Raw genomic sequence first — 23114 nt, 5'->3', positions numbered from 1 at the left:
ACTTGCCACTGGAAACTCGACACTCTTTTTATTTATACAGATGCCCTCGATGCTGGGCTTAGGTTCCCTTTTCATCCCTTCATTCCTCATCTTCTGGCTGATTTAGAAATTAACCCGTGTCAGCTTCCTCCAAACGCTTGGAGTAACATTTTATATTTTATGGTTTGTTGCCTTAGGGAAGGTTTTCCCCTATCCGTAGCTGTTTTTAGGGAAGTTTTTCAATGTTACAACAGTTCTTCTGGTAATTGTGGTTGGGTCTATATTAAACAAAGGCCCAATGATAAGTGGCATTTTATACCACTTAGAGCGTCTTAAAATGGCTTAAATTGGTGTCTTGAAATCAAGTATTTTGTGTATTTGATGCGTTTTTCTAGTGTTTATGCATTTCAGGGTTTTAGTTGCATTTCGGGGGAGGAATCATCAAGAATAAGCCTTGGCATGTGTTCACCATTGCGAGAGGAAAAAAACGGGCAGATTACGGCGAAGAAACGGAGCAAAATCAGAATTTTTCCAGTAGAGGTCTGAGCGCCCGCTCAGCATTGCTGAGCGGCCGCGCAGCAAGCTGAGCGCCCGCTCAGCTAGGCTGAGCGGCCGCGCAGGGTCGGGAAAAAAAACAAATTATTTTAGGACTTCTACTTCTGTTTGGTTTCCACTTCTATGTAATCTGAGTTTTATGGGACTATTATATAAGTAGATTTGAGACGTTTTCACAAGTGTGGATTGAAGAAGATTGTGTTTTTACGCAAGGAGCGAAGGAGATAAGGAAGAAGACCGATTTAGCACACCGCAACGAAGAGGAAGCATATTTTCTTGTGATTCTTGTTTCGTTGTAACGTTGGATGCTAGTTTTCTTGCTTTGAACTTATTTACTCTTGTGACGTACTCTGTTTTAATATAATTAGTTTAGTTATTATTTTCTTATGTTTGTTTATCATGATTTCATATGAACCCATGATGACGATAAGTGCTATTGTAGGCTAATCGTGATCATGGGGTTGCAACGGATTTATTATGGAATTCTTTAGTTAATTGTTCAATACTTTAGTGTGTGATGATTGCATGATATCTAGTATTGGTTGTGCGTATTCGTCTTATGTGCGTCGCGAACATATAAGATAGGGTGTTAATCTCTTGTGAAGCGACAGTGGATCTTGAGATTTAGAACTTGCCATGCTAGCATAGGTTCGTGTACGTTGTGCATGATTAGTGGGTAACTCTAACAGTTTTATTTGCCCTATGTAATCAAAAGGAATAACTTGAGCTTAAATCGTTGTGTTGTCAATTTCTGTAGACATATGGGAACTCAACATAATTGATGACTATTCAACTTCTATCTTAATTGTGGATGCTTGGTAGAATGATATTAGTACAATGAAAGTTGGCTTTTATCAGTTTCGTGTTATTCGATTAATATCATCACTGTCACATGCTAAAGGTAATAACAATGGCTATAGAAGGAAATAATAATGAAGTTGTGATCTCATGAGTGTTTTATTATTGATAAATTGAAGTGTTAGTTAAGTGATTAATTAAGTAGTTAATTATAGTTAATATTTAGTCAACAATTTTAAGTGTTAGTGTCTTAACATTGAGAAGTAATCATACATTGGTGAGTGAGTTTAATTAGACAATAATTTAGTCTGAGTCTCTGAGGGAACGAACTAGAAAGTATTCTATATTACTTGCGAACGCGTATACTTGCGTGAATATTAGCGCGTGTTTTCGCCCTAACAAGTTTTTGGCGCCGCTGCCGGGGACTCGGCGTATTTGTTTAGTTTATGTACTTACCATCATTGGTCATTAGGACTCAGTGATTAGGACGTAGTAGTTACTTAATTTTTTCCGGTTGTGTTTCAGGTACTTTAGCAAGCGTTTATGCAAACTCTTTCTCGTGCTCGCAAGAGGACTTTAGATACAGCTGAGGAGACAGACGAAGTTCTTGATATTCCGGAGAAGTTAGATTTTGAGGATTCGGATTCAGGAACTGAGCAGAAAGAACCAAAAAACATGGGAGATCGTATTGTTCAAGCTGATCCAGCTCTTATGGATTTTTCTCGGCCTAAAATTGATGATATTCAGTCAAGCATCCTTCATCCGGCTATTCAAGCTAACACCTTTGAAATCAAGCCGGGCACTATTCAGATGGTGCAGAATTCTGTTTCTTTTGGAGGAGCGGCAACTGAAGACCCCAACATGCACATAAGGAATTTTGTCGAGATCTGCAGCACTTTTAAGTATAATGGCGTGACTGATGAGGCTATCAAGTTGAGGCTTTTCCCATTCTCACTGAGGGACAAGGCTAAAGACTGGTTACATTCTGAACCAGCTGGGTCCATCACTACGTGGCAAGATCTTGCGCAAAAGTTTCTGGTGAAGTTTTATCCGATGGCAAAGACTGCTGCTATGAGGAGTGCTCTTACTCAGTTTGCGCAGCAACCTACAGAATCTATGTGCGAGGCTTGGGAACGCTACAAGGAAATGTTGAGAAAATGTCCACATCATGGAATGCCGGATTGGATGGTGATCACTGGTTTCTATAATGGTTTGGGGGCCCAATCTCGGCCCATGCACGATACAGCAGCTGGAGGCGCCTTATGGGCTAAAAGCTATACTGATGCGTATAATCTTATAGAGACGATGGCAGTAAATGAGCATCAAAACCCAACTCAGAGGATGACGTCAGGCAAGGTAGCAGGTATTCTGGAAGTTGATGCAGCCACCGCTATTGCAGCCCAGCTCCAAGCGCTATCAATGAAGGTTGATTCTCTGGCTACGTATGGAGTTAATTAAATAGCTATGGTTTGTGAGCTTTGTGCAGGTTCTCATGCTACGGATCAGTGTTCTCTTGTCAACGAATCTGTTCAGTATGTGAATAATTGTCAGCGACAACAGCAGCCTGTGCCAGCGACCTATCATCCTAACAACAGAAATCATCCAAATTTTAGCTGGGGGAATAATCAGAATGCTATTCAGCCACCATATCAGCAAGGAGTGAGTAAACAGTTTAACCCACCTGGATTCCAGCAACCACAGCAGTATGCTACAAGGCAATCATATCCTCAACAGGGAAGTGCAGCTGCACCTACTAGTGCTAATTTTGAGGAACTTAAGGTATTGTGCAAGAGTCAGGCGGTTTCTATCAAGACCTTGGAAAATCAAATCGGTCAATTAGCCAATGCAGTGCTCAATCGTCAACCTGGCACGCTTCCCAGTGACACGGAAGTACCAGGCAGGAAGGAAGCTAAAGAGCAAGTCAAGGCTATTACCTTAAGATCTGGAAAAGTAGCTGATGCTGAAAAGGCAAAAGAAGTAGAAGCTAAAATTAGAGGTGAAGAATCTAAGCAAAAGGAGAAAGCGGCGGAACCAAGGAAGACTACTATTGAACACACTCTGCCTGAGGCTAATACAGGGGAGAAACAGCTCTATCCTCCACCACCTTTTCCTAAGAGATTGCAGCAACAAAAGCTGGATAGACAGTTCGGGAAGTTTCTGGAGGTGTTCAAGAAACTTCACATCAATATACCTTTTGCTGAGGCTCTGGAACAAATGCCCAGTTATGCGAAGTTTATGAAGATTATTCTTTCAAGGAAGGTGAAACTGGATGACCTTGAAACCGTTGCTCTCACGGAAGAATGCAGCGCTGTTCTGCAGCAAAAGTTACCACCAAAACTGAAAGATCCAGGAAGCTTCACCATTCCTTGCACCATTGGCAATCTGACTTTTGACAAGTGCCTTTGTGATTTGGGAGCAAGCATTAATCTGATGCCGTTGTCGATCTTTAAAAAGATGGATCTGCCTGACCCAAAACCCACATACATGTCGCTACAATTGGCTGACCGTTCCATTACTTACCCAAGGGGCATAGTTGAGGATGTGCTCTTCAAGGTGGATAAGCTCTTCTTTCCAGTAGATTTTGTTATTCTGGATTTTGAGGAAGATAAGAAGATTCCCATAATCTTGGGAAGGCCTTTCTTGGCTACTGGCCGTACCTTGATAGATGTGCAAAAGGGGGAACTTACTATGCGGGTCCAAGATCAGGATGTGACCTTCAACGTATTCAAGGCAATGAAATTCCCTACAGAAGATGAGGAGTGCTTAAAATTGGATGTGATTGATTCTGTGGTTACTTCGGAACTCGATCACATGCTAATGTCCGATGCATTGGAAAAGGCCTTAGTGGGGGATTTTGACAGTGATGATGAAGATAGCAACGAGCAATTACAATATCTGAACGCTTCTCCCTGGAAGCGAAAGCTGGACATACCATTTGAATCTCTTGGTACTTCTGACCTTAAGAACGCTGAAGGGAAGCTCAAACCATCAATAGAGGAAGCACCTACCTTGGAGCTCAAGCCATTACCTGAGCACTTGAGGTATACTTTTTTAGGTGATTCATCAACGTTACCTGTTATTATTTCATCTGATCTTTCAGGTAGTGAGGAAGACAAGCTCTTAAGGATTTTGAGAGAATTCAAATCGGCTATAGGATGGACCATAGCAGACATCAAGGGGATAAGTCCTTCATATTGTATGCATAAAATTCTGCTAGAGGAAGGTAGTAAGCCAACTGTGGAACAGCAGCGAAGACTGAATCCCATCATGAAGGAGGTGGTGAAGAAAGAAGTTCTGAAATGGCTAGATGTAGGCATCATTTATCCTATTTCTGACAGCTCGTGGGTGAGCCCCGTACAATGTGTACCTAAGAAGGGAGGTATCACTGTGGTCGCAAATGAAAAGAATGAGCTCATCCCTACTCGAACAGTTACAGGATGGAGAGTATGCATGGATTATAGAAAATTGAACAAAGCCACAAGGAAGGATCACTTCCCTCTTCCATTTATTGATCAGATGCTTGACAGATTGGCGGGTCATGAGTATTTTTGTCTTCTGGATGGTTATTCCGGGTATAATCACATTTGTATTGCACCAGAGGATCAGGAAAAGACTACCTTCACTTGTCCATTTGGCACGTTTGCTTTTCGCAGAGTTTCGTTTGGGTTATGTGGCGCCCCGACCACCTTTCAGAGATGTATGATGGCTATATTCTCTGACATGATTGGAAATAACGTCGAAGTGTTCATGGATGACTTCTCCGTCTTTGGACACTCATATGATGAATGTTTGAATAATCTGTGCGCCGTACTCAAAAGATGCGTGGAAACTAATTTGGTGCTCAATTGGGAGAAATGTCATTTTATGGTGCGTGAAGGCATTATCCTTGGGCATAAGGTCTCTAGCAAGGGTCTGGAGGTGGACAAGGCCAAGGTGGGAGTCATTTAAAATCTTCCCCCACCTAATTCTATGAAAGGAATCCGTAGTTTTCTTGGTCATGCGGGTTTTTATCGGCGATTCATCAAGGACTTTTCAAAGATATCTAAGCCGTTGTGCAATTTGCTTGAGAAAGATGTTCCTTTCAAATTTGATGATGAATGTTTGGCAGCATTCGAGACTCTCAAGAAGAGTTTGACCACTGCACCAGTTATTACAGCACCAGATTGGACAGAACCGTTTGAGATGATGTGTGATGTAAGTGATTATGCGGTAGGTGCAGCTCTGGGACAGCGCAAGAAAAATCTCTTCCATGTGGTCTACTCTGCGAGTAAGACTTTAAATGGTGCCCAATTGAACTACACCACTACTGAGAAGGAGCTTTTGGCTATAGTCTTTGGTTTTGAGAAATTTCGATCTTATCTGCTTAGTACGAAAGTAACAGTATTCACTGATCATGCAGCTATTCGCTATCTAGTTTCCAAGAAGGATTCGAAGCCGAGACTCATTCGTTGGGTGCTTTTACTTCAGGAATTTGAGTTAGAGATCAAAGATAGAAAAGGTACTGAGAATCAAGTAGCTGACCATCTCTCTAGGTTGGAGAATCCCGATTCTACTTCACAAGATAGGACGTTAATCAATGAATCTTTTCCGAATGAGCAGTTGTTTGCAATTCAGGAGGAAGAACCATGGTTTGCAGATATTGTAAACTATCTCGTCAGCAATATAATGCCTCCTAATTTGACATCCGCTCAAAAGAAGAAGTTTCTGCATGAGGTGAAGTGGTATATGTGGGATGAACCATATTTGTTTAGACAGGGAGCTGACCAGATCATCAGGAGATGTATCCCGTTCTGTGAGACGGAGGGGATATTACGAGACTGCCATTCCACGGTTTATGGTGGACACTATGGTGGTGAGAAGACGGCAGCTTGTATTCTGCAAGCAGGTTTTTTCTGGCCTACTTTGTTCAAGGATGCTCATCAGTTTGTTTTAAGGTGTGATCGTTGCCAAAGAGTGGGAAATTTGTCAAGGAAGGATGAGATGCCATTAAATGTGATGCTTGAAGTCGAGGTCTTTGATGTGTGGGGAATCGATTTCATGGGGCCTTTTATCTCGTCTTGCAATAATCAGTACATCTTGCTGGCAGTCGATTATGTCTCAAAATGGGTCGAAGTTAAAGCTTTACCGACAAATGATGCAAAGGCAGTGCTAAATTTTCTTCATAAGCAAATTTTCACAAGGTTTGGAACACCTCGGGTAATCATAAGTGATGAAGGATCGCATTTTTGCAACCGTAAGTTCACTTCTATGATGCAGCCATATAATGTGAATCATCGAGTAGCTACTGCCTATCATCCGCAAACAAATGGTCAAGCGGAAGTGTCTAACAGAGAGATAAAGCGCATTCTAGAGAAGGTTGTTTGTCCGTCAAGGAAGGATTGGTCTTTAAAGCTCGATGAAGCTGTTTGGGCTTACAGAATAGCATACAAAACTCCACTTGGGATGTCACCATTTCAGTTGGTGTACGGTAAGGGATGTCATCTACCTGCGGAGCTTGAGCATAAGGCCTACTGGGCATTGAAGAAGTTGAACCTGGATTTAGATGCAGCTGGTAAGAAAAGAATGCTTCAGCTTAATGAACTTGATGAATTTCGACTTCAAGCGTACGAAAATAACAAAATGTATAAGGAAAAGGTGAAGAGGTGGCACGATAGGAAGCTACATCCAAAGTTATTTGTGCCAGGGCAACAAGTTCTCTTATTCAACTCTCGGCTCCGACTTTTTCCTGGGAAGTTGAAATCAAGGTGGTCTGGACCTTTTATTGTCAAAACTGTGTTTCCACATGGAGCGGTGGAAATTTTTGAGAATGATCCGGACCAAGTATTCAAGGTTAACGGTCAGCGGTTGAAGCACTACTATGGGGACATGGCAAACCGAGAAGTGGTTAGTGCCATTTTGTTGACTACTTGAGAAGGGTACGAAACGTCAAGCTAATGACGAAAAAGAAGCGCTGCGTGGGAGGCAACCCATGAATTGTTGTTACAGGAACCCTTAGAAGTTAATAACCTATCCAAAAACACAAAAAAATCAGAAAACAGGGGCTGAAAAAAAAAATTCCAGTGACCCCCTGAGCGCCCGCTCAGCTTGCTGCGCGACCGCTCAGGGGTCGAGTACCAGAATTTTTTTTACAGTTCAGAAAAAAAAAACACACAAAAACAGTTTTAGCCCATAAACCCACGATTTGTTCCCACAACCCCATCATGTTACCCCTTAATTTCCAAACCCTAATCTAATCCACACCCTATATATACATACACCTATCCTACATATCTCCCACAAAACTTCCTACACTTAAACCCTCTCACAAACATCAAAAATCAGTTCTTACACACTTTTATTCACGAATCAATGGCACCCAAGAGAGCACGCACTATTGACAGCAGCAGCACAGTTCCTACTGCTGATTCATCGAGGGGTACTGCTGCAAGGCCTCGGTTAACTGACAGAGCCGCGGAGGAGGAGTACACTAGGCTGTTGGGAAAGCCGATTCTGAAGGAGAGGGGGTTTTTACCATCTGGGAGGGATGGTGAGTTGCTGCCCATGATTGCAGAGAAGGGGTGGATAGCTTTTTGTGAGTCACCCGAAGCGGTACCGATGAGCGTTGTTCGCGAGTTCTACGCGAACGCGAAGGCCGAAAAGAATGGGTTTTCTGTGGTCCGAGGGCTGACGGTTGATTATCATCCTGCGGCGATTCGCCGTGTGATTGGACAGCGAGAGAGGAAGCCCGAGGAGGAGAACTGGAATGAAAAGACTGCTGAGGATTTTGACTTGGATTTAATTTGTGCGACTCTCTGTCGACCGGGCACAGTTTAGACCTGCAGGACTGGCACTAATGAGTATCGTCACTTTCCGGTGATCGCCATGAACAGGTATGCCCGTGCATGGAATGCATTTATTTGTGCTAATATTTTGCCTTCTTCGCATGCACACGAGGTCACAGTTGAGAGAGCACAGTTGTTGTGGGGAATTCTGAATGAGGAATACTATGTGGACCTTGGTGAGTTTATCTACCAAGGAATTCTGAAGTTTTTGAGGGGAGCGAAGCATATGAACATCCCTTATGCATCTACGGTTACGAAGCTATGCCGAGCAGTGGGAGTGAACTGGCCGGCTCATGAGAAGTTGCAGTTGCCAGCAGCTCCGATTGATTCTGGAACTTTGAATGGGATGCAGGAGTGGACCGGTGGTGAGCCTGAGGAGCATGGGCTGGGTTATCGTCTTCCAGGAGCATGGGCTCCGATTTATGCCATATAGTTTTTTTTTGTTATGAATGTCATGTAGCTCATGCATTTACCATGATCCCTTTTGCAATGATTTATCGACTGAATTGTGATATTGATGCGAGTGTAGTGATAGCATTAAAGTGATATTAAGTTGTGTAGGTTGATATGCATGCTAGAAACAATTGTAATTCCACTAAGTCTTAGAGAATGCGTAAGGGCTAGATTATTGTTATGATTTGGTTGTTTTCAAGGTCAATCTACTTATTATGCTTAGAATTCGATTATAGGTTCTTAGTGATAAAGGCATGAAAAAGAAAAAATTTTGGAGAAAAAAAAAATATGGAAGTTGTTGCTAGTTGTGGCTAGGCGTTAAATGGCTAGTAGCCGGCTCGCATATGGTGTGAGTAGTCTAGGGTTGAGAAAGATGGAGCGAAGCGCACTTGCTCAGAAGTAAAAAAAAAAAAGAAATTTTGCATAATTGATCAAGAGTGGGCTCTTTGGTATTCGAGTTATTAAGTTCTTAGGGGACTTTGTGCCTAGTGACCTAAGGCTTTTAGAGTCTGGGATCCGCTAACCTAACGCTCGTTACATGGATACCATTGTATAAGTCTTTTGTGGACCTCACTCATTGCACGGTCAAATAAGCATTTGAGTTGTAAATAAAAAGCACGATTCCGTAGTAAGCTCCAGAGTTCTTGTAGTGTGGTATATCACTTTGTGCCTAGAATTTTTTATTCTTTGTATAATCGTAGGATTGCCTTGAGGATAGTCTAGTCATAGTAATTGGTCTAGTTCCGAAGCATATCTGTTAAGCATTTTCACGCACCATGTTTCTGGCTGTATGTTCGTTTGCATGAGTTTATTGATCTTTAGTTGTCTAACTGCATTCGTTGGGATGTGGCAATTTGGTTGATTAATTGTAGTAAGGGGGATCGCTGTATTTTCATATAGATTGCATTCATGCATGTTTGTATTTGTTTTTGAGTCTGTGACGCTTGAGGACAAGCATCGATTTAAGTTTGGGGTGTGATAAGTGGCATTTTATACCACTTAGAGCGTCTTAAAATGACTTAAATTGGTGTCTTGAAATCAAGTATTTTGTGTATTTGATGCGTTTTTCTAGTGTTTATGCATTTCAGGGTTTTAGTTGCATTTCGGGGGAGGAATCATCAAGAATAAGCCTTGGCATGTGTTCACCATTGCGAGAGGAAAGAAACGGGCAGATTACGGTGAAGAAATGGAGCAAAATCAGAATTTTTCCAGTAGAGGTCTGAGCGCCCGCTCAGCATTGCTGAGCGGCCGCGCAGCAAGCTGAGCGCCCGCTCAGCTAGGCTGAGCGGCCGCGCAGGGTCGGGAAAAAAAACAAATTATTTTAGGACTTCTACTTCTGTTTGGTTTCCACTTCTATGTAATCTGAGTTTTATGGGACTATTATATAAGTAGATTTGAGACGTTTTCACAAGTGTGGATTGAAGAAGATTGTGTTTTTACGCAAGGAGCGAAGGAGATAAGGAAGAAGACCGATTTAGCACACCGCAATGAAGAGGAAGCATATTTTCTTGTGATTCTTGTTTCATTGTAAGGTTGGATGCTAGTTTTCTTGCTTTGAACTTATTTACTCTTGTGACGTACTCTGTTTTAATATAATTAGTTTAGTTATTATTTTCTTGTGTTTGTTTATCATGATTTCATATGAACCCATGATGACGATAAGTGCTATTGTAGGCTAATCGTGATCATGGGGTTGTAACGGATTTATTATGGAATTCTTTAGTTAATTGTTCAATACTTTAGTGTGTGATTATTGCATGATATCTAGTATTGGTTGTGCGTATTCGTCTTATGTGCGTCGCGAACATATAAGATAGGGTGTTAATCTCTTGTGAAGCGACAGTGGATCTTGAGATTTAGAACTTGCCATGCTAGCATAGGTTCGTGTACGTTGTGCATGATTAGTGGGTAACTCTAACAGTTTTATTTGCCCTATGTAATCAAAAGGAATAACTTGAGCTTAAATCGTTGTGTTGTCAATTTCTGTAGACATATGGGAACTCAACATAATTGATGACTATTCAACTTCTATCTTAATTGTGGATGCTTGGTAGAATGGTATTAGTACAATGAAAGTTGGCTTTTATCAGTTTCGTGTTATTCGATTAATATCATCACTGTCACATGCTAAAGGTAATAACAATGGCTATAGAAGGAAATAATAATGAAGTTGTGATCTCATGAGTATTTTATTATTGATAAATTGAAGTGTTAGTTAAGTGATTAATTAAGTAGTTAATTATAGTTAATATTTAGTCAACAATTTTAAGTGTTAGTGTCTTAACATTGAGAAGTAATCATACATTGGTGAGTGAGTTTAATTAGACAATAATTTAGTCTGAGTCTCTGAGGGAACGAACTAGAAAGTATTCTATATTACTTGCAAACGCGTATACTTGCGTGAATATTAGCGCGTGTTTTCGCCCTAACACCCAAGTGTAAGCATATCTTTAACAACGCCTCCATTCCCGATAATAACCAAAATTGGAGGAATAGTTTTGTCGGGTTAAGGTGGGAGAATGGCGACTGGGGCACACTCTTCAGATCTTCCTTCGGGAAGGTTAGTGATGGTAGCCTCAAATCCATTCACTTAACCCCCGAGGAAACTATCAATTATAATGAGCATACTCGGGATGACGGTACTACTACCAGTTGGACTCTTTTAGAGGAGTTCTCCCTCATCCATGTGGGGCTATCCTCTATTTCTCAATAGGGTATATTTCTTCCCTTCTCAATTTTATTTCATTTCATGCATTATTGACACCACTTATTTTTTTATCTTGTGTTACAGCTGCTAAGGAGATCAACGAGGATAATGTGTCTCTCGTTGAAGAGACAGCCAGGATGAAGAAGGCTCGTCTTGCGGGCCTAGATACTCGAGGAAAGGCTACAGAGCCTAGCTTCCTACGGAAGCACAAGGAGCCCATGGTGGAGGTTCCAGCTGAGGGAGCTGAGGGCCACAGTGCCCCTATCACTACTGCTGCTCCTGCCTCCGCTGCTACGGGCGCTTTTCAGCCTCTCTGGGGATTTCGCCAAGGGGATACCGTGGTTGGATCCACGAAGCATGATTGGAATTGGTCCTACCATGTTGTAACCCCTAAGGACTTTACTGATGTGGTGGCTACCCCCGACCTGGAGAGGATAAAGCTCATGGGAGCTCATTCTCTAACCTCAGTATGACCTTTTCTTGAAATTTTTCTTTCTTACTTATGGCATTCACTTGCCTTACACCTTTGTCTATTGTTTCATTTTAGTCTAACGCCTATTTTCAAGGCGCTGTGAGGCAAGCCGAATCATGGAAGAGGGCTTCTGACAAAGCCGACAATGCCCTCAGGAGATAGCGGAAGAAGTATGCTGCTCTAGAGAGGAAGTTCAAGCGTAAGGAGGAAGAGCTCGGAGAGTCTTACGCCGAGCTGGTGGTGCTTCGGGCCGAGAAAGATAAGGCGATTGATAATTATTTGGACTCGGAGGAGTTTACCCAGTCCATGAGGGTAAGGGACGACTCAGTCTTTCCTAGGTTTTTTAGGACTGGTTGGGACACGGCCCTTGGGACCGTGAACGAGGCTTGTCATGATATTAACCCGGTGGACTATGTCTGCCCTGATGACGAGGCTTTGCTGCAGAGGTTTCGTACCCCAGTAGTTGTCTCGGATCGTATTCCTCAGGACCCGCTTCTTCCTCCTCCCGAGTCGTCTTTCAGACCTGCTGAGGATGACAGATCTACCTCCTCCGACACGACAGAGACTTCGAGCGAGAGCAGAGGAGATGATGATATGGATTGTGAGGGCACCTCTGCTTCTTAGAGCTTTTCCAGCCCTGTGCGGCTTATTTATTTTATCTTTTCTTTGAGATTTTGTTTATCAGGCTTTGTAATATTTATTCGAACTACTTTTATTTATCGAACTTTATGCTTTAATCTTATGCACTTAGTTTACTTGCCATGTCATAGAGACTAAAACACATTTTGAAAACTTTCTGAATTTCACAAATTGTTGGGATGCATCCCTTACACAGGTCTTAATAAACCTTAAAATAAAACTAAAATATGTAAATGCTAAGAAAGCAAAGCTTCAAGGTGCTTTTCAACCTACTTGTCATCTTGACAAGTGAGAATCATTCTCAATCGTTTCATACATAGCAAACCTTTAGGTTTTGTGCATGCCAAGTTCTCGGGACTTCAAAACCATCCATAGTCTTCAGCTTGTAGGTTCCTCTACCTTGAACACTCTTGATCTTGTATGGCCCTTCCCAGTTTGAGGCAAGTTTCTCTTTCTGCCCTACACCAGAAGCTTCTACCTTCCTCAAGACTTAGTCACCCTGTTTAAAGAACCTTTCTTTACCTCTTAGGTTGTAGTAGAATGAAGCCTTTTTCTGATATTCCACTATCTTCGCATGTGCCTCATCTCGCACTTCATCAATTAGATCCAGGGCTTACCTTTGTCCTTCCTCATTTTCCTCAGCATTGAAAGCTTGAATCCTGGGGGTGGAATGTGATATCTCTACAGGAACAACTGCTTCTGCCCCATATGCTAACATGAAGGGAGTTGCTACAGTCGTGACTCTACAGGTAGTCCTATAGGCCCATAGTATCGGGAGTATTTCATCCACCCAGTTATTCCTCGACTTCTCGATCCTCTTCTTTAGTCCATCCAGGATTATTCGATTCGCCACTTCCGCTTGCCCATTGGCTTGCGGGTGAGCCACAGAGGTGAATCGTAACTCAATTTCATTCTCCTCACAATACTTCTTGAATTCCTCATTGTTGAACTGTGTTCCATTGTCGGTGACTAGGATGCGGGGAATTCCATATCGGCACATGATATTTTCCCACAGGAATTGTGCAACCTGCTTAGTTGTGATTTTGGCCAAAGGCTTGGCTTCAATCCACTTGGTAAAATTATCGATGGCTACAATCAAAAACTTCCTTTGTGTCGTGGCCATGGGGAAAGGCCCAAGTATATCCATTCCCCACATAGCAAAGGGAATGGGTGAGTTGATAGAGGTCAGCATCTCGGGGGGTTGTCTAACGACCGGTGCATGCTTCTGTCAGTGGTCACACTTCTTCACATATTCTTTGGCATCAGCCATCATTTCTGGTCAATAGAAGCCTAAACGGGTTATCTTATAAGCTAAGGCCCTGCCCCCCAAGTGTTTCCACAAATACCTTCATGTACTTCTTCAAGAGCCAAGCGTGCCTCATCGGGCCTGAGACACCTTAAGTAAGGAACCACGAAAGATCTTTTATGCAGAATCCCATCTATCAAAGAATACCTTAGTGCTCGATCAGCTAACTTCCGTGCTTCAGTAGCATCATTTGGCAACCAACCGGTTTGAATGTGGGCCTTAATGGGATCTATCCATGACGTCCCCAGGCCTATGGGAGCTACAAGCTTAACATCGATGCTCCGTGTTTTCAAAATGCGAAAGTATACACTTCCTGAACTTTCTTCTATCTCAGATGAAGTAAACTTTGATAATGCATCTGCCTTAGTATTTTCCTCCCTTGGAATGTGCTCAACATGGCATTCATCGAATTGGGTCATCACAGCCCTTACTAGGCGGACATACTTAGCCATCGTATCATCCCTTGCCTCAAATTCTCCATTTACCTGGGATATGACCAGCTTCGAGTCTCCATGGACTTTTAAGTTCTTGACTCTAAGTGTCCCTTCTAGGCCGAGGCCAGCTATCAGAGCTTCATATTCTGCCTAATTGTTCGTGGTCGGGAAGTCTAACTTCGTGGCATACTCAATCAAGAACCCATCAGGGCTTTGTAAAACCAAACCTGCTCCACTTGAATTTGTTTTTGATGCTCCATCAAAATAGAGAACCCAATATTCTTTTTCCTTATCATCCTTTTCTTTGTCCCCCTTATCAACTTCCTTGTCTTGAGGTATGGTATCCTACTGCCCCCCGACTTCTTGGTGGGTTATGGTACATTCTACCACGAAGTCAGCCAATGCCTGGGCTTTTATTGTCATTCTTGGCTTATACTTGATGTCAAATTCTCCCAGCTCTATTGCCCACTTGATCAACCTCCCACTAGCCTTGGGACTATGAATGATATTTCTCAGGGGCTGATTTGTTAGCACCTCAATTTGATGAGCCTGAAAGTAAGGACATAACTTTCTTGAAGCCATCACCAAAGCTAAAGTAAACCTCTCAATAGTTAAATAATTCAACTCAGCTCCATGCAGAATTTTGCTGACATAATATACTGGTTTCGGGATTTTCAGTTCCTCCTTAACCAATACAGCGCTCAAGGCACTCTCTGAAACGGCCAAGTACAAGTATAAAACTTCATTCAAAGCTGGCTTGGCCAACAACGGGGCCTGGGACATATATTTCTTTAATTCCTCGAATGCCTTCTGGCTTTCCTCACTCCATACAAAATCCTTAACCTTCTTTAAGGACTTGAAGAATGACAAACGCTTGTCCCCGGACTTTGAGATGAATTATCCCAATGCAGCAACCCTTCTAGTGAGTTTTTGAACATCTTTGATAGTTTTTGGGGGCTCCATGTCCAGGATTGCTTTTATTTTATCGGGATTGGCCTCGATTCCTCTCTCGGAGACCATCAATCCCAAAAAATTTCCAGACCTTACTCTGAAAGCACATTTCGTAGGATTTAACATCATCTTATGGTACCTCAAGACCTCAAAAGCTTTCCTCAAGTGGGTTATATGATCAGTCTTTACTAGACTCTTGACTAGCATGTCATCAACATATACTTCCATAGTCTTGCCAATAAGATCCTTAAAAATCTTAATCACCAACCTCTGGTAGGTGGCTCCTGCATTCTTAAGACCAAATGCCATAACAAGATAACAATAAACACCAAAGTCAGTGATGAATGATACCTTTGGGATCTTGATCTGATTATATCCACTAAATTCATCCATGAAGTTCAACATCGCATGCCCAGCAGTGGCATCTATCAAAGTATCCATCATTGGCAACTGAAAGGTATATGTCATAGCCTATTTGTTTATTCGAGGATTTAACTCAACTCAAATAAGGATGTAACAAGTAAATAATGGTTCTATCATCAGAGAGATCTCTCAAAGTAACATATGTCAAAGGATTAAGTAACATTGTTCATCTACAGACTTGAGGACTTAATTCACTGGAAGAAGCTCAAGAAATTGATCAAGCCTCAGTGATATAAATCAAGATTGTGGATTTAATCAAGTGACAGAGATCTTGTCAGGGTATCAATTAATTACAGGGATTTAATCTGAAGAAAATCAAGACATGAAGAAACATCACAGATGTTAGTCATTCATGAACCAGAAAGTACACCGAGTGTCAACATTGAAGTGGTGAAATAGATTCATAAGTTTCAGTGATTTTCAGAAGATTGTCAGAAGAGTGGTTGTTGTTCAAGATTAGTATTAATTCTCTATTAATTAATTAAGTCATATAATTTAATTAAGAAAATAAATTATATCTACAAAGATTAATTTATTGATTAATTGAATTAATTGGTTAATTAATTCTGAATTAATATTATGCATTTTTCAGAAATGATTTTGAATTAATATTCAAAATTAACTCAGTAAGACAAATATTTGAACTGGTATGACAATTGGATTGTCATACCGAAAGTCTTTCCAAGTCTTTTTAGATTGTCTTTCCGATAGTCTTTCCAGCTTAAAGGATTGTCTTGCCGGTAGTCTTACCAGTTCAATCAATAGTCTCACTGATTGTCTTGCTAGTTCAAAAAGATTGTCTTGCTAGTTCAAAAAGATTGGCTTGCCAACAAATCAAGTGGTTGTTTGATTACTTAAGTACAGAAGCCGATTTTCAACAGAAGAGCATTGAATATCAAACCAACTGAAGAACACAGAACAAAAGAAGAGAACTTATTGCAATTTCTCAGGACATTAATTTCTAGTATTTATTGTTAAATCTAAACCACTAGAAATTCTTCTCTTGTTCTTGTGTAACTATCTAGCGGATCAAAATCCCTAGAACTTAATCTCAAATTGCTTTTAGCATTTGATCTTTTTATTTCAAAAATAGAAAAAGTTCATGTCGAATTTATTCTAGATTTGGAATAATTTATTTGAGATTAATCCCTTGTAAACGATACCGTTGTTGTAACACCTTTCAAGTTAAATAATAGTTTTATTTAACTTGAATTTTGTTTCACTTTTTTATTCCGCATTTTATTCAATTAAACGGTATAGTTTGTTTTCAACCCCCTTCTACAAATATATTGGGACCTAACAATTGGTATCAGAGCCTTCTAATTAACGAACAAATCAAGATCCTAGACTTTTGTGATTCTTCCACTCCTTGAATTTTTATTTACTCAAAAATTCATAATGACTACACAAAAAGTTGGAACCGTTAAAATTCCACTGTTCGATAAAGAAAATTATATCATGTGGAAGAAGAATATGCTCTTGTTTTTACAAGTTGCAAATCCCAAATATCTGGACGTGTTAAAGAAGGGTCCAAAAATTCCGATGGTAATTGAACCAGAGGTTATAGAAGATGATGTTGTAATTACCAAAGCTAGAACCTATGTAAAAGATCCTGGGGATTTTTCTCCTGCTGTAAAAGAAGAAGCCTCCTTGGATGCCAGCCTTCAATTAATTTTAGTTGATTCCCTTGATTCATTGATGAACAGACATGTGATGAACTGTAAAAATTCCAAACACATCTGGGAAACTATTGAGGTGATTAATGAAGGAACATAGGAAGTTCGAGAGAACAAGTTAGAGATCCTAACCTCTGAGTATGAACACTTTAAATCCAATCCAGGAGAAGGAATCACTGAAGTGTTTGAGAGGTACAATGCATTGATTAACAAACTGAACATAAATGGAAAATATTATTCAATCAGGGAGGTCAACAAAAAGTTCCTTTTAACACTGCCAACTCATCTTGAACATAGAATCACTGCCATAAGAGAAGCAAGAGATCTGAATGAGATTTCTTTGGAAAGGCTCTATGGTGTGCTAAAAACCTATGAGTTGGAGCAGATTCAGCAGAAGGAAGTCTACGGGAAAGGAAGAGTGGTCAACACGTCTACTACTCTAGTAGCTGAAGAACAACAACAATAATCTCAACAGTCAGAGAGAATGGTACAGTCTTCCAAGGCTGAAGAAAATATGATAGTAGCAGAATTTGATCCTCCTACTACAAATCAATCAGGAGATGATTTTTACTCCTTGGAAGAACTGGAGCAATTGGAAGATGAGTCAATGGCCCTGATTGTCAAGAGATTCTCCAATGTCAGATTCAAGAGGAATCCCAAGTCCAAGTACAAGTCCAACTACAACAGATTCCAGAAAGGTGGATCTTCATCCTCTAAAACCAGCAGTGGTGGATATAAAACAGAGATGGTTGATTAAAGCACCATTCGATGCTTTAACTGCAATGAGTTGGGACAATTTGCCACAGAATGCAGGAAGCCAAAATAAGTTAGGAAGAACTCTTATGGTTATAATCAGAAGAGTAAATCTGAAAGGGCTTACCTGGCCAAGGGAAGAAGCTGGGATGATACTGATAGTGAAGATGAAGAAGTTGGGAATCTTGCTCTTATGGCTAGTGATGCAAACACCTCATCGTCAAGAAAAGAGGTAAAATTTAATGATGCTGAATTATTCTATCATCTAGAAGGCTCCTTAGATTGTGCTCGTCGTGATAATGAAATGTTAACTCAACAAATCAAAGACCTTGAGAAAGAGGTCAATGAATTAAGACTTGTGCACATTAATCAAGATAAATTAAAAGAACAAGTATCTTTTCTAGAGAATAGAGTTGACTGTTATAGACAACTCGAAACTATTCTCAAAGACAAGGTCACCGGTCTTGAGACTAAGGTCAAAGCTTACTTTCATTCTTGCTCTAAGGCTAAAGAGTTCTACAATAAGCAAGCTATTAATTAAACATCTGGAGTATGTTATGATTACAATGTTGCTATTGGAGAATTAGGCATAAACTCCCCTCCTCATGTTTGTGCTAAAGGTATGGAAGTACCACATGTGCTTAAGGGTGTTGATAAACCCCTCTATAAAAAATCAATTGCTGAACCATTTGATGAGACCTCTTTTATTATTCAAGAAGAAATACATGCTGAAGATCTTGCTAATGAGAAGGTTGTTTCCAAGTCAAGTGTGTCGAAAGTTCCAGTCAAAGTTGTGAAAGCAACTAAGACTAACTCAAACACACCTGAGTCGAATAACAAAAATGCCATGCCTACCATGCATAATTTTCCTGTTGCTAATTCCTCTCATAAAGTATGTGGTGTTTATAATTGCATGTCTTGTGCTTTTAATTTGATGGTTGCTTATTTTAATGATAAGCACATTTCTAGTGATAAGACTACTCATCGTCAGCATGTGAATAATAAGAAGTATAATAGGTCTAAGACTGCTAGGCCTCCTAAAGCTAGAAAGGAGACATTTGTGCCTAAGCCTAAACAGAAATTTGTCAAGGCTGTTTACAAGGTCAAATGTCCGGTCATTGAGAAAGTTGAGAACATTAAAGTTAAGAATGTTATTTTGCCTGATAAAGGCCAATTTTACAAGTATGCCGGACCCAACCAAGCTTGGGTTCCGAAGAAGGTCTAATCCATTTGTATTTTACGGCATTAAACAGGTGCAACCGGTAGTGTGGATTCTTGACAGCGGATCGTCAAGACATATGACCGGAGATAGAGCCCTGCTATCAAATGTGGTTGAGAAATCTGGCCCAGTGGTTACCTTTGGAGATAACAGCAAAGGTTTAACTGAGGGATATGGCTGTTTGCAAGCTAGTAATGTTATCATTGAAAATCTGTATGTTGTGCAAGGACTTGAACACAATCTGCTTAGTATTAGTCAGTTCTGTGACAACGGCTACAATGTTTTATTCGACAAGCTGAAGTGTCAGATTTTGTACAAGAAAAGTGAAAACCCTCCTTGATGGGAATCCGGAAAGGAAATCTGTTAGTAGCTGACATGAACTCTGGAAGCAATCTTGAAGTCAATTGTTTCTATGCAAAGGCATCTTCAGATGAGAGTTGGCTATGGCACAAGAGACTTTCCCATCTCAATTTCAAATCAATGAATTCTCTTGTCAAGAGAGAACTGGTCAGAGGTGTGCCTCAGCTGGAATTCTCCCCAAAAGGACTGTGTGAGGCTTGCCAGAAAGGAAAGTCAAAGAAAGCAAGTCACAAAGGGACTGACACATCCTCCATAACTGGTGTTCTCCAATTATTGCACATGGATTTATTTGGACCAGTTAATGTTCTTTCGATATCAAAGAAGTGTTACTGTCTTGTGATAGTTGATGACTATTCCAAGTATACGTGGGTTTTATTCCTTCACTCTAAGGATGAAACACCACAAGTTGTGATTGATCATATCAAGTTGATCGAGTGTAATAACCCCAATTTTTGAGAAATTTTGAAACCCTTATGAATAGTGTTTTTGCTGAACGAGAAAACTTTTCATGCCACACTATGTAGGGGTTCTGTTATGGATATTCTGAGATTTTATTAGTACTCTATATGGTATATAAGTGTATGTAAAGATCGTCAGAATCCAATTCCGAACACTTTGATTTTTCCCAGAAATCCACTAGATACGGAAAGAATTGAGAAAAAGGTAACAGGATAAAAAGGATTTAAATTAAAGGATTATAGGAGAGGATCATAAAAGGAATATAATATATTGAGAAAGGTTAAGGGAACCTAAGTAATAAGATCCCGGGTATGATCCCTCAAACGATAAACGAGAACGAAAGATAAGCGAACCGTAAAACAAATAAGTGACCAAGAGACAAGCTTGTACAAGAAGCCAGGGATTGTGACATCATCAAACCACAAGGTGTGGACAAGTGGGAGCATTATGACATGTGCAAGGTGACATAGGCATGACAAAAAAGGAAGGAATTGTTGGATGATTGTAAACCACACAAAGTTCAAGGTTAGAAGGGTAATTAACCAAAACAACCTAGCTAGCCAAAACAAATCAAAGCAAACACAAAAATTTTCATTCTTCAAACATTGCTCTCGGCTTTTCATCTTTTTCAAAGGAAGAAAAATCAAAAGTCAAGTTCCAAGCATTGTTAAATCACAAGGTAATTATCTAAGCTTCCTTGTACATAGATATGGATATGCTATAAGTTTAAGCTCCTAATTCCTTCACAATCTCTTCCAATAAATCAAGGAAGAAGATGGTGAATAGTAACCTTCAAGAAATAACTTTAGTTTTCTTGAATTTTTATGAAAGATTAAGGTTATACAAGCAAGGATCAAGGTTCTTTAGGCATTCAAAGCTCTTGTGTTGTGTTAAAAAGCTTCAAGGAAGGTATAATCTCTTAACCAAGCTTTGTTATTGAATGTTAAGAGCATAATATGAGTATTGTAGTTCATGAGAGGCTTGATGGTTGTGTATGTAGAGATTAGTGAGTTTTGGGATGTTGTTGGATTGGTAAATGTTGTTGTTTTAATTAAAAGAACTTAAGTATGATTAAAGTTAAGCTTAGGCATAAGTATGAATGATTAAATTGAATTGGTTGGGGTTGTTATGATGTCATAAGGATGGATGTTGGTTGTATGTTGGATTTGAGGTTGATTTGGGATGGTTTTGAATGGTTTAAAATATTGGAAATCGCGTAAACATAGCCGTCGTAACGTCCGATTTTCTTTAGACTGTTTTTGTGCATAACATTAGGACCCGAGAACCCCCTGCTAAATTATGACAATTGCCATGTCTAGATAGCTCATGTTACGAGCTTCGTTTTGATATGTAGTTCGTTCGATTCTGATGCACGGTTTAGGAGAAACGACCGTTTCAAGTAACGGCATTTCGCGAACGAAACTTTTCCCCTCGCCTTACTTTGAAACATAGGTTAAAGACCAAAAAGGGTTAATTAATGCATGAAACATTTATGGTAAGTGTGTTAGGCAGTTGGTAAGACCCTCGCGAAGGAATCGCCTTAAAACTCGTAAAGGTTAAATTATTAAAAATGGTGGAGCCGAGGGTACCCGGGTGACTTAAGCAAATCAGTAAGCGCAAAACGAGCGTTAGAGTCTGAGTTGGTTAGAGTATAGATTTACAAGTGACTTTGGTTTAATTCCAACTTACTTGTTGCTTATAGGTTACCAGACTCGTCCCGAGCCATTCGTAACCCCCAGTCGCTCAGGCAAGTTTTCTACCCGTTATACTGTTGTTGTGATGAATATATGTATATGCATTATCTTGCGATAGATGCATGTTGGTTAATTAGCAAATGTTGCGATATATTGAAGCATGCTGATATGGTATATATATGCATGCCTGTTTCGTATTCTTGCCATATATATCTGTTGGTTCAGTTGATAATACCTATGCTAGAAAATAGCAGTAATTTGCATATACCCTTAGTATAGGGACCCAAAGGTGAACCCTTTTCTAAAACCGGGAGTAGATGTTCCCGAGTATATGATATATATATAGTTATAAATATATATATGGTTATAGTTTTCAAAACTATTAATCGAATAAGGTTTATTCGATGACTTTATTTTATTAATGAATATTATCTTGAATATTCATTCGAGGACTTATGACTCCTTTATATTATTTATTGAATATTACTTGGATATTCATTTGAGGATGTATGACTCCTTTATTTTATTTAATGAATATTATTTATAATATTCATTCGAGGTATTATGACTCCGCTTATTACTGAAATATATTCTTTATTTTATTAAAGAATAAGGTGTTAATAATCAAACTTATTTTCGATTATTCAAATAAAGATAATACTTTCATATAAGTGTATCTTTGGTTATTTAATACTCGTTTCAAGTATAAGTTTTAAAACTTCTACTTCAATTATTTTTATAAAGATTATTCTTTATGGGAATATTATTTAAATAATAATATTCAGATATTTTCTAATATATCGGGACTGATTTATTTCATTAAATCAGCTTTACTCCAAACATTCTTAAAAATGTTTTCGAGTCTTCAAAATGATTTTAAAAGTTAGAGCGGATCCCAAAGCTCGTTTTCCGATTTAAGATCTTCCTTTCGAAGGAGACTTGAATATTCACTCAAAAATCTTGGGGATCCGGCTCTGTGGTGTATTTTATATTCGCAACATGGTTGCTGTTTTGAGAAAACAATTTGATTACTTGCCCAATGTTCGGGAAGTAAGTCCATCTGATTGAGTCGGCATAAGCGACAGGCCGGGGTACGGTCTATAAAGTGTAAGTGGCTGGGTGGCAGTCCATCAACGCGTGAGTGGCCGGGTAACGGTCTAGCGCGAGGTCCTAATGCGGCCAGGGTGATGACCGGTGAGGAATTCATCCATCTACAGTAGAAAAGGTTACTTATTGGTATCTTTGCCTGATCAGCAAGATATCTGGTTTATGCCAAAATTCTTTTCCTTCCAAATTCATTGGATATTGCAACTCTGTTCATACTTTACATGACCGAGGTTTTCAGGAAATTTATGGGAGATATATATGAATATATTTATATATCGGGTCTTAATGAAGTATCTCGTAACTTCATT

At 39.9% G+C, this 23114-nt stretch overlaps 1 non-coding gene across 1 annotated transcript; it reads right to left on the bottom strand.

Annotated features, from left to right (window-relative positions):
* Positions 1-2400: 2400 nt before the first annotated feature.
* On the bottom strand, positions 2401-2507 carry LOC141694116 (small nucleolar RNA R71). Its single transcript, XR_012563444.1, has one exon. It is a non-coding gene; the product is annotated as a small nucleolar RNA R71 (small nucleolar RNA).
* Positions 2508-23114: the final 20607 nt, after the last annotated feature.

The sequence above is a fragment of the Apium graveolens genome, chromosome 10 (genome assembly GCF_009905375.1).
Source record: "Apium graveolens cultivar Ventura chromosome 10, ASM990537v1, whole genome shotgun sequence".
Classification (NCBI taxonomy): Eukaryota; Viridiplantae; Streptophyta; class Magnoliopsida; order Apiales; family Apiaceae; genus Apium; species Apium graveolens.
The sequence above is the reverse complement of the archived record's forward strand: the minus strand, read 5'-3'. Positions and strand labels throughout refer to the sequence as shown.